This window comes from Phodopus roborovskii, unplaced genomic scaffold (assembly GCF_943737965.1).
Source record: "Phodopus roborovskii unplaced genomic scaffold, PHOROB, whole genome shotgun sequence".
NCBI classification, from domain to species: domain Eukaryota; kingdom Metazoa; phylum Chordata; class Mammalia; order Rodentia; family Cricetidae; genus Phodopus; species Phodopus roborovskii.
Genome location: NW_026125281.1, coordinates 24,140,699 through 24,152,720, shown reverse-complemented (window position 1 = coordinate 24,152,720; position 12,022 = coordinate 24,140,699).

The window sequence follows — 12,022 nt, the reverse complement described above, 5'->3', positions numbered from 1 at the left end:
TGTCACTCTTAATGCGCTCACTTCCAGCTGCAGCCCACAATGCCTCCTCAAACAAATTATTCTGCAATGATCGATCGTGTCCTGCTCCCTTTAGAGGGCCCGTAACCACATTTGAGAGCTGGACAGAAATACTGACTGACAGATTATATTTGTTGGGGCCAGAAGACTTGAAGTGCAACATCTCCCAGACGACTTGCCAGTGTCGGACGTGCACAGGGTCCACACCTAACAACCATGTCAATGTGCCTGTACACTTAGCAGCTTCTAAGTTTGCAGCAAAGGCCAATCTGGGTCTTCATTTCTAAAACACCATACACAGCTCCCAAAAAGGCCAAGCATGTGGCTAACTCTTTGTCTCTATTTAGCTGGAGAATCTGCTCCATGGGGAGAAAAAAAAATTGTCAGCTCCTATAAGTCCAGCTCCTCCCTATGTGTGCATTTGGCCTATAACACGTGCTTAATTTATATTTGTCAAATGATTGGAACAAAAATATAATGTGATTTCTCTTTGGTTTTCCTCAAGGAAAAATGAGCCCTAATAGAAACAGCAGGTAATAACTGAAACTCCAAATATATACAATTACTTGTCCATCAAAAATAGGAAAATGGACTAAAGTGGAGGTTTATCCAGGAAAGAACTTGTTGGTCAAGTGTGAGGGCCAAACTCTGGATCAACAGAACCCATGTAAAACCTGGTGTGTGGTAACCTACACAGGACACAGGAGGTGAAGACAGAGACCCTTAGAGCATGCTTACTACTTAGACCAACCAAATTGGTAAGCTCCAGGTTCAGCAAGAAACCTTGATTCAATATCAGATTCTCTTGATAGAGAATTATTGAGAAAGACACCAGGAAACTTCAGGTCCCCAAAAGCATGTGGACAGACAAGAGTACACACAAAATAAAAAATAGTAAACATACCATATGTGGAAATTTTCCTTATTGAAATATGAGGCAGATAGAGCTACTTGTCTTGCAAATATAAAAAAGTGTTCATTACTCTAGGGTTAGGTTATAGTGAGGTAATTTATGACTTCATTGGGTTGTAAAGATAGCATTTGAAATATTGAATAATGTGCTTACTTTTTTTTTTAATCTTTTTTACTTTTACTAATTGTATTCACTGAATAGCCACATGGGCCACCTTAGTAATTGATATGCCAAAAAATACATATAATTTAATCCCATAAAATTCAAAAGTTTACTGCTTTTATTTTGAAACATGGAAGTGACTTGAAGATTCTAGAAATATTTTTCCCTCAGATCGTGACCAAAATAGTTTAAGCATTCTTCCTCATTTCACTAAAAGTTTTTCTTCCTGTAATATGTAGCCACAGATAGCCACATGTGACCACACTAAAAGCCTATAATCTTTCCTGGGTGGCACTAGTGTGGGTTTGTTAAATTGTTTCATATCCATGTCTCTTAGATCTTGGATAAATTGCAAGCAGTTGTCAGTTTTGTTTGCGTTGCACACTCAGTGCCTAGAATAGTTCCAGAATGTGATTAAGTACTTAGTAAGTATTTACTAAATGGATGAATTGACTAAAAGTTATATTACAGATCATCGTGTCTGTGCAAACACAACTTAGAGAGAAAGTCATATTAAGGAGGACATTGGTGTCCAGGATATAACCCTTCATAAATGAAAGGGGTCTGGAAATAGGCTTAAGAACAGTTCACCTCTACGCTTTTCTAGACATAGCACCATCCAGCACTGAACCATTGAACATCCTCAAGGCTCAGTTTTGGCATGTCAAAAGTGGAGAATAATAATCACCTCAAGGATAATTTTAGCAATTACATGCAATAAAGCATATAAATGTATTTGTGAAAACTTTACAAAGACTCAGACTACATTGGGTGTTGGGCATGCATGACTATTAATGGCATAAAAACATTGAGTTGCATGAGCCCTAAGCTTACTCTGTCTGCTAAAGAGTCTTCTAATAGATGTTCAGTTGTCACAGAGGTATAAAAATTTCTGGGAGCAGGGGGGCTCATTACATCTAATAGGGATTTTTCTTAATTAACTGTGTACTCAAGTTTAATGAGCAATAGTAATTGTTTAAAATGATTTGTTTCCCTTGGTACCCTAAAACCTGCCATATATGTCTTCCTTTCTTGTGGAGAGAGGTTAGTCCTGTCTCCAAAAACACTGGGTGTGCCCAGGGATTTGCCTTAGTCAATGAAGTCTAAGTGGATATGATGCATGACACACCAATGTAGAAATCTGAGATGTGTTGGCATGGTTTAGCCTGGCATCTTTTAAGCTTCTGCCCTTCGTTATGGGAACGGCATGCCCTACTTATATATACTCCTCAGCCCGGGTTCTGGAATGAAAGTACACATGCCTCCAGGTCAAGCCCAGGCAAGCCCAGCAGAGCTACCACAGACCACGACCTTCACACAATGTAAGCACAAGTGTTTGTACAAGCCACTGACAAGTCCAGGTGGTCTGTCAGCTCAGCACAAATATGCCAGGACCCACATCTCCTCACATATTTTGAGGCTGAAGCATCTCTCTCCTGTCAACTCTTGGTGTGATCGTTGGTATAATGTCGTATTTGGGAGCCTCTCTGCTGTGCTATCCACACTCCCTTCCTTCCTTCCTGCCACCTGTCTGCATGAACAGACCCTGAATAATGCCTGCACCATAACTCAGTTAGTAGTGTTCCTGTTTATCAGGCCAGTAAGAGAAAGAGAGGGGCCCTCTGATTTGGGGATGGAGATAGCATGAGAAGCTGCAGAGACCATATGAAAATGGAGGCTTCGGGGCCACCTGACCTTGCCTCTCCAGTACTTTATTGGGAATGTGATAGAATAATTTATTGCTGAAAAAGCAAGATAAAGCCTATGGAAGAACACACTCCATTACAGGACAGATGGTTTGAATTTGTGTGTGGTAATTATTCTAGTTTCTGACAGAGCCTAATAAGTCTGTCTATGTTAACTGCTAAATTATTATTGGCTCATCATTGTCCAGCAGTCTGGCTGATGACAAGGTTTGCAGGCACCACGAGGAGCTGGAACACAATCTCCATGGTCACTGGTAGGTGCCATGCCTCTGGCTCCAATGGATACTTTGCTTTTTACTCACTAGCAACACGATAACAAAGCCAGAGCTAGTATGCTTCTGTTCTGGAGAACAATGGCCTTTGGACGCTTGTTATTAGGTTATATTCAAGGTTAAAATTATTTTATATAATAAAAAATCCTTAAAGCAATTTGGATAATGTCACAATTGTGACTGCCTCTAAATAAAATTCATGAAAGCCAGATCTGTAAATGTTCTCTCCATGACACATCTAGCTTGATATTTTAAATTTTTTATTTTATTGAAATACAATTTGCAAATATAATGGTGTATAATCAAGTTGTATAACAGGTTGTTATATGTGTATATATTCATTGCAAAAGGATTGCCATTATCAAGCTAATTTACATAATTATCATCTCATTAGGTAGCATTGTTATGTATACTGAGAATATTTAAAAGCTGCTCTGACACCAAATGTCATGACATTGTATCACTTAGTTTACATCCTATATCTCAGTTTTTCTGAACTTATTCTGTGCCACTAAAATAGGGTGTCTTTAAACTAATGTCCTTCCATTTCCCCCAAGCCCTAATCACCATTCTTCTCCCTGCTGTGAGTTGAAAATTTTCAGGCTTTTTAGGTAAAAAGATCATAAAATATTTCTCTTTTTTGTGCCTGGATTATTTCACTTAACATAGTGCTCTACAGTTTCATTCATGGTTTCACAAAAGTCGATTTCCCTCTTCTGCAAGACTAATGTGCTTATGGAATGATCATACCAAGTTTATATCCTTTGGGTATATTTCCAAAGAGAACTGCTGGATCACAGAATAATTGTATTTTTAATTTTATGAGAACCTTTGTACAATTTTTCATAATAGAAACGTACATTCTCATCAACTGCATATGGGTTGGTAGTGTGATTGTTTATGAAGGAAAAAAGGATAGGAAAATAATTTCATTGTTATTACTTACTTCTGTCTTTCCAGGGTTGGTTATATTAAGCTGTCAATCACTAATGTCTTCATAGTATAAAACAAAATTCCCAGAACCTCCACATCATGGTCAACCGTGCATAAACAATGACTGTCTGTGTTCTATTATGCCCCAAGGACCTTTTGTACAGCTTATCATTATAGAGCTTATTTGACTGGAATCAATGTGCCTTTCCTTCCCTATTCAGATACCCAGCAGGTCCAGAGGTACCATTACTCATCTCAGGCAATGGATATGCAGTAGGCTTCTTGTACATTTACTTCATCAGCAAAGGAAACTTGGGAATATTCTATATTCAAATATAACAAAATGGCGATACTTAAAACCAGAAGCTATGTAAATCCCATTATTCCTTGAAGGGGAGGTCTACAGTCCTCAAGGTAGCTGTCCTCATCTCCCATCTGAAGAGAAATGTCCTTCTGTATGCTGTGAATATATGTTTGATGAATATTGGTTGATGAATGAATGCTGATTGGCCAGTAGCCAGGCAGGAAGTATAGATGGAGCTAACAGACCAGGAGAATTCTGGGAAGAGGAAGGGATCGAGGGAGCAGTGAGGAGAGGCCATGTAGCCCCTGAAGGAGTAACATACCTGGGCATCAAAGTTAAGCCAAAACAAAGTAGAGATACACAGATTAATAGAAATGGGTAAATAATTGAGAGAGAGCAAGCCAAAAAAGAAGCCTGAGCCATTTATAATTTATACATTTTACAATTTATAATTAATATAAGCCTCTGTGTGTTTATTTGGGACTGAAGAGTGGCAGGACCAGGCAGACCAGAAACGCTGTCACCAAGTGGCACTTAGCTTTCGGCAACTATATCCACATAAATCTTGAGAGAGATTCTAAACATAAAAGAACAGAGGCAAGCATTGCTTCTTGGTATCAGTATTTTCTGAGGTGGGCTAGAGGGTTTGCTAGAGGCAAGCAGAGCCATGGCTCCTTCAAGAGAGGCTTTCTGACTCAGCATTAGCAGCAAAGTCCACAAGGCTCTTTTAAGAGACTCAGGTCTGACAATGGTGTGACTGGGACAATATATAAGGCCACTGGCAGTGGGTCCCAGATCTAATACTAATGCACAAACTGACTTAGTGGAGCCCATTCTGTATGGAGAGATATCTTGCTCAGCCTAGACACAGGGGTGTGGGGGTAAAGAGGTGCCTTGGTCCTGCCTCAATGAGATGATGGGACTTAGTCGACTTCCTGGAAGAGGCCTTACCCTCTTTGAGGAGCAGATGGAAGGTGGGGGGGCGGTGAGTGGAAGAAGCAGGAGGAGAGGAGGGAGGGGCAACAATTTGAATTAGAATAAAAAAATTTAAAAAGCCATAGACCCTGCTACCAAATAATAAATGGTGTTTATGAGCATCCAGTGGCATGCTTCTTGGTGGTGGCAATGACCTAGAAACTCCACAAAGTTTGTGGTAATACACATGGCTCCCACCAGTTCCTCCCTGATGAAGACAGCCAAGGAACAGAGCAGGGCCAGCCACCACTTTAATTTTAGCCATTCTGACTAGCAAATTAAAGATTGATGGTCAGAAAAAGATGGAGATATACAATAAGGACAGATTCAGATGAAGAAAGCCCTCTAAAGGGTTTACAGTGTGTTTAAAAATAAATGTAGGTTTGGGAGAGAAAACAAATGATAGAGAAAGTCCTGGATGTGGTGGCACTCGCCATGAATCCCAGCACTTGGGAGGCAGAGTCAGGCAAATCTCTGCGATTTCAAGACCAGCCTGGTCTACAAAATGAATTCAAAACAGCCAAAGATACACAGAGAAATTCTGTCTCATCCCCCCGCAAAAGTAAAAGAAATAGAGTAATTTTTAAAAAAAAGCCACATAAAGGTAGAAAATACACAGAGAATCTGGATGCTGTATATTGTGTTTTCTTTGAAATGTTTGACTTCTGAGGAAGGAGCAACAGCTGTTAAAAGACATTTGATTATAAATGTTGCTGGAATAATCCAACCTATATATTTTGAAAATGTCTTGACTTCAAAATTTAAGTCTAAGGACATGTTACTTTCAAAAAGAGATTCTGCTTTTGTTTCCACAGAAGATGAAAAGCTGTGGATTCCTTCCAGTCTAATAAAGTTTGATCAAGCAAGACCCCCTGAAGCAGTGGCCCAGGTGATCCAACATCCAAAACAGCTGACACCCTGCAGCCTAAGACTACTACAGCCAGGATTTGGCCATGGTTCTGAGTTTCCTCAGGATCCCCTTGAGATTGACAGCATCCCCAAACATCAGGAAGCAGTTTGGAAAAAACTAATCCCTCGTTCCCAGATATTGTTTACAAATGTTTGTTTTTATTTAAACAGGGTTGGTTATAAATGGTTAATGGTCACAGTCAATTCCTTTCTAAAGGAAAGAAAAGGAATATAATATAGAAATGTATACTTTGCATTGGTATGGATTTTGGTTTATTAATACAAATTTATAGTCAATTTTGTTATATGTATGTTGCTACTCTTGTTTAGATATTGTGTTTATACAGCTCATTTAAAAGTGTAATGTATAATGGGGGAGGGCCTAGGTCCTGCCTCAAATGATGTGACAGACTTTAATGATTTCCCCATGGGAGACCTCACCCTTCCTGAATGGGATGGGGAGATGGTAGGGGGGAATGGGAGGACAGGAGGGAGAGGGAACTGGTATTGGTATATAAAATAAGATTTTTTTTAATTTAAAAAATAATTTAAAGATATAATGTATAATTAAATACTGATTATAGTCACCTATAATAATCAAAATTTATAGCTATTTTGTTAGGTTTTCTAGATATACAGAGATATATTTCAAATGGATAGCTTGTATTCAAAACCATTCAAAGACCTACAGAATATAGCATTTAAAATGGTTAATTAGGGATTTTCATGATGATGAGATACATTTCTCCTGGCAACACCAATTACTTCAAGAGAATAATGGGCATCGAAGAAGCTCCTTATGGAGTTTGTTTTCAATATGGCAAGACTACTGTTTGGTCAAGAAACTGTTCTTGCCTGGACTGTTTGAGTGTATGTTGTATAAACTGGACATGTAGGACCCAGAGGTAAGTGACTGCTGAACTTGCAAATTAAGGTGGGACAGTCCTTGAGGGTTTCTGTTTCATGGAAGAGTCTGCCAGACATTCTACGAAATACAGAAAAAAAATGACTTGACAAACTGCCAATATAGGTGGGACAGTTTCAAATTTCCTACTTCATCAAAAAGTCTGCCAGATACTATGGCCTATGGGCTGAATATGGAGGCCCCAACATTACAGAGAAAATCTGGGGGACTGGAGAGATGGCTCAGCCATTAAAGGCTAGGCTCACAACCAAAAACATAAGAGAAACTTTGGGTGAATGTCTAGGCAGTGAAATGCCTCTGTCAATTCTAGAGTTTGTATATTATCTTTCTAAGGTATTTGATGTAGTTGAAGACAGATAGTTGTGGTTATGGTTTTCCTTAGTTATGATAAAAGATAAGTTATACATAAAACTTTATAGTCACAAAGATAGGATATGATAAACTATTTCCTTTAAATTTTGCCAAATGTAGTGGACTTGTTCTTACTTGAAAACTGTTTTGTTATATATAATTTTATTGTTAAAGTTAAAACCTTTCTTTTTATTTAGACAGAAAAGAGGAGATGAAGGGGAATGTCCTTCTGAGTGCTGTGAATATCTGTTTCTCTTACTGGTTGATGAATAAATGCTGATTGACCAGTAGCCAGGCGGAAAGTATAGGCAGGGCTGCCAGACCAGGAGAATGCTGGGAAGAGGAAGGCAGAGAGGAGCTTCCAGGGATTTGCCATGTAGCTGATGTAGCTGCCTGGGAAGCAAGAGGGCCAGGCATCATTGATAAGCCAAGACAAAGTGGAGATACATAGGTTAATAGAAAAATGGGTTAATAATTAATAAAGAGCTAGCCAAATAAGAAGCCTGAGCCATTGGCCAATGAGTTTATAAATAATATAATCCTCTGAGTATTTTGGGGGGCCTAAAGGGCTGTGGGACCTGGTGAGAAAGAAACTCCATCCTCATCTATCCCCATGACTCCCAGAAGTCTGAAATGGGTAGGTATCCAATTACCCTTTGCAAAGAGACATAACAAGCACCACTCACAGTGGCTTTAATTACTCTCTGTTATAGTGTGACTGTCTTAATATTGCTTAGAGACTAAAACCTCCACCCCTTGCAAAAGTATTCAGAGTATTCTGGCTGATGGTCATTTATACTGTGATGCACAGTATAAACTTGACATTTCATTGATTAAAACCTAGGATTTCTTTTTTTTAAATCCGGCTATTTCTTGTCAAAATAAAGGCAAAAATTCTTGAATACTTTTTTTAATTATTTAAGAGTCTATTATCCTCTTTTAAAGGAAATGCAATTCTCCTTTGTCAAAATATTATCGAGCTGTAGAAGTCTACTGAAAATAGACCTCCTTCTCCCCAGAAATCTAAATGTCAAGGTTTCAGGATCCTTAAATTTCAAGCCTGCAGCAAAGGGCCTGTTTAACATATCAAAGTACACTTTACTTTCATGCTTTTCCTGGATCCCTGGCCCTCCCACCTGTGACAGGGGTTTGTATGGCTAGCACATCCTGCCCCTTACCCTGGACTCTACATCCCAGGGACTGGACTGTCCTTCATCCCTACATAGTTCAGACATTTTGGATACCCACCCCTTTTGTACCTTTGACCTCTTGGCTGCTGCACCTGGGTTCTTGTCTTCCCCTCCCCCTCTCCTCACATGGCCCAGCTCAGTCTGGTCAGGTCCACTCTGGACTCCCCCAGATGATATGCTCTCCTATATATCTTTAGTAAACTTTCTCCTCCCATGCCTAGGAGCCATCATATCCTTTCTTTCTTTCTTTATTTTTCTTTTCTTTTCTTTTCTTTTTTTTAAAAACATGGTTTCTCTGTATTGCTTTGGAGTCTGTCCTGGAACTAGCTCTGTAGACCAGCCTCAAACTCACAGATATGCCTGCCTCTGCCTCCCAAGTGCTGGTATTAAAGGCGTGCAACCACCAAAGCCTGGCTTTCTTTCCTTTTTATTCCATTGTTTTCATTTGTGGATAAGGCCTCCCAGTCCATAAAAAAACAAATGGCACAAAAATGTACACTACCATTACTCTTAAGTGTAACAAACTTGAACTTTCACCACTAAGGTTATGAATAAGGTAGGATGTCTCTTCTAACTTCTCCTTTTCAACATTGTGCTGATGTCATACTTAATTCCATGAAATACAAAATTTTGAGATGACAGGGCCCTCTGTGGAAAAGCTGAAAGAACAATAACAACAAAAAATGCCTGAAACAACAAATAAATTAGATTGATTTTGCAGGATAGGTGGTTGTCCTAGGAAGGATGCCTATTGCTGTGATGAAACACCATGACCAAAAGCAAGTTGAGGAGAAAAGGGTTGTTTGGTTTACATATCCAGAGTCACCATCCATTGAGGAAGGCCAAAGCAGGAATTCAAACAGAGCAACAACCAGGAGGCAGGAGCTTATGCAGAGTTTGTGGAGGGGTTCTGCTTACTGGCTTGCTCCACATGGCTTGCTCAACCTGCTTTCTTATAGAATCCAGGAACACCATCCCAGGGTGGCACCACCCACAATCAGCCGGGCTCACCACCATTGATCACTAAGTAAGAAAATGCCCTATAGGCTTGACTGAAGCCCATCCTTATGGAGACATTTTCTCACTGTTTATTTATTTATTTACTTACTTATTTATTATGTCTCATTTGATATACTCTAGATGTGTCAAGTTGACATAGAGTAGCCAGTATGGTGGTTAATAAATAAACATCTTCCAATTTCCAAAGAAAGGTAATGGCCTTCCTCTTTACTAGAAGCAGAAAACTGGAATTTGAATGTTAAAGCAATACATTTATAAAACTCCCAAATAAAATACATGGGCAAATTTTGTTTTTCTTTTTACTGAAAAAATGTTTTCATATAATACATTCTGATCATGTTTTCCCCTCCTCTAGTTCCTCTCAGATAGTCCCTACTTCTCTAGCCACCCAACACCTTGCCATTTCTATCTCTAAAAATATAAATAAGCAAGGAAACCTGCCAAGAATCAGTCTCCCCTCTCTCTCATACACACATGCTACAAAATCAGAAAACAAAATATACAAAGAAAATATCAATAAGCACCCCCTCCAAAAAAAATGCCCAAACAAAGCAAATACCACTGAGTTCATTTTGTATTGGCCATCTACCCCTGTGCTTGGAGCCTCCCTGAAGTGTAATTAGTATTACCAATAAGACTCCATTACACAACACTAATTCTTCCCTTGCAAGTGGGTACCAAATGCAGATAGCTTCTTCACTGGGGGTGGAAGCCATCTCCATTCCTCTGTCTCAGCGCTGAAATCCAACATGACGTGAACACATGCAAGCCCTATGTCTGCTTTCACAGTCTCTGTGAGTTCACATGTACATCTGTCCTGCTGTGTCTGGAAATATGTTTCATTGGAATCATTCCTCTCCTTTGGCTCTTGCAATCTTCCAGCCTCCTCTTCCACAAATCTCCCTTAGCCTTGAGGGGAGCAGTTTGATGAAGGCATCCCATTTAGGACTAAGTGTCCCAAGCAATCTCCCTCTCCCCACATTACCTACCTGTGGGTCTCTGTTAGTCTCCATCTATTGTATAAGGAAGCTTCTCTGATTATGACTGAGTGGGGCACTAGTCTATGGGTATAGCCGAATGTTATCAGAAGTTATTCGATTGTTATGTTTCTTTAGCAGAAAAATAGTACTAGATTTTTTCCTAGGCCTACGGCCTATCCAACCTTAAATTCTTAAACAAAATATGTAAGATATATATGAAGATAATAACCAAAATCTGATGAAATAAATCAAATAAGAATTTAATACCTTGGACCTACTTTCCAATTGAGACTTTAAAAACCAGAAAGTTTGGACCAATGTGTTAAGTTCTGAAAGAAAACAAATACCAATGCACACAAACATCCCTAGCATAACAATCTGTTGTAATCAAAGAAGAAAGAAATATATTCCACAATAAAAGCAGGTTACATAGAGGATATTGAAAGGAACACCTCAGAATAAAGAAATAAGAACCTCTACAATGGAAACTAGGAGACCATTGGTGGAGAGGGTGAATGAAGTTCTTGATGGTGGAGAGAGGGGAAGACATGAGCAACATGAATAAGAAAGAAATAGTGGGGAGGAAGATTTAAGTGGAGAAGGGTTTGGGAAGGTAGTTAAAAGAAAAAGTTGTGGTAATAAAAGATACAGATGTTTGAAAAAGACATATAAAAATTTACTATATTAAATAGCTTAAAATGTAAATTACAGTTACAGACAAAATAGCCAATATATGCTGGTTTATGTTATATATGATATACATTATACTCATATAAAACAATTTAACTAGACTTATCCTACATATGGAACTATGCTCATTACAGAATCCATAGGTTAATGACAACAACAATAAAAAAAAAAATCTAGTTCCAAGTGAGGGAACCCTCCTCTAGAGGTTTTGATTAGAGGTTTCCTGCTATGGCCATTGTTCTTGACTCACCAGAAATGATGCACATTGATCACGGGACATGGAGAAATCCAGCCAATAACAACAGGGAAGCTTCCTCCCATAGAGCTGGAAGATGCAATGCAGTCTGCTGAGGAGAGGGCATCAAGAGAAGTTTTTCCAAGCTGTGAACCCTGTGAGCTGCAATAAAGACCAGTGTAGCAAGTTATATCCATGGGTGCAATAGTGACACAGATATTATAAAGGCAACTAACGGCTTTCCAATTGGCCCATTCTACAAGAGGAAGCCCATGCAATGCACTGCAAATCTTATCAAAAATGCAGTTATAGACCTTGAACAGTTGAGGTGCATTATACTCCAGAAAGATTTACTCCTGTATTTTATTCTGAAATGTTTCTGGTTTTATGCTTTAGCATCGATAAAACTTTTAATTTTCAGAAATCCAGTTCTGCTAGC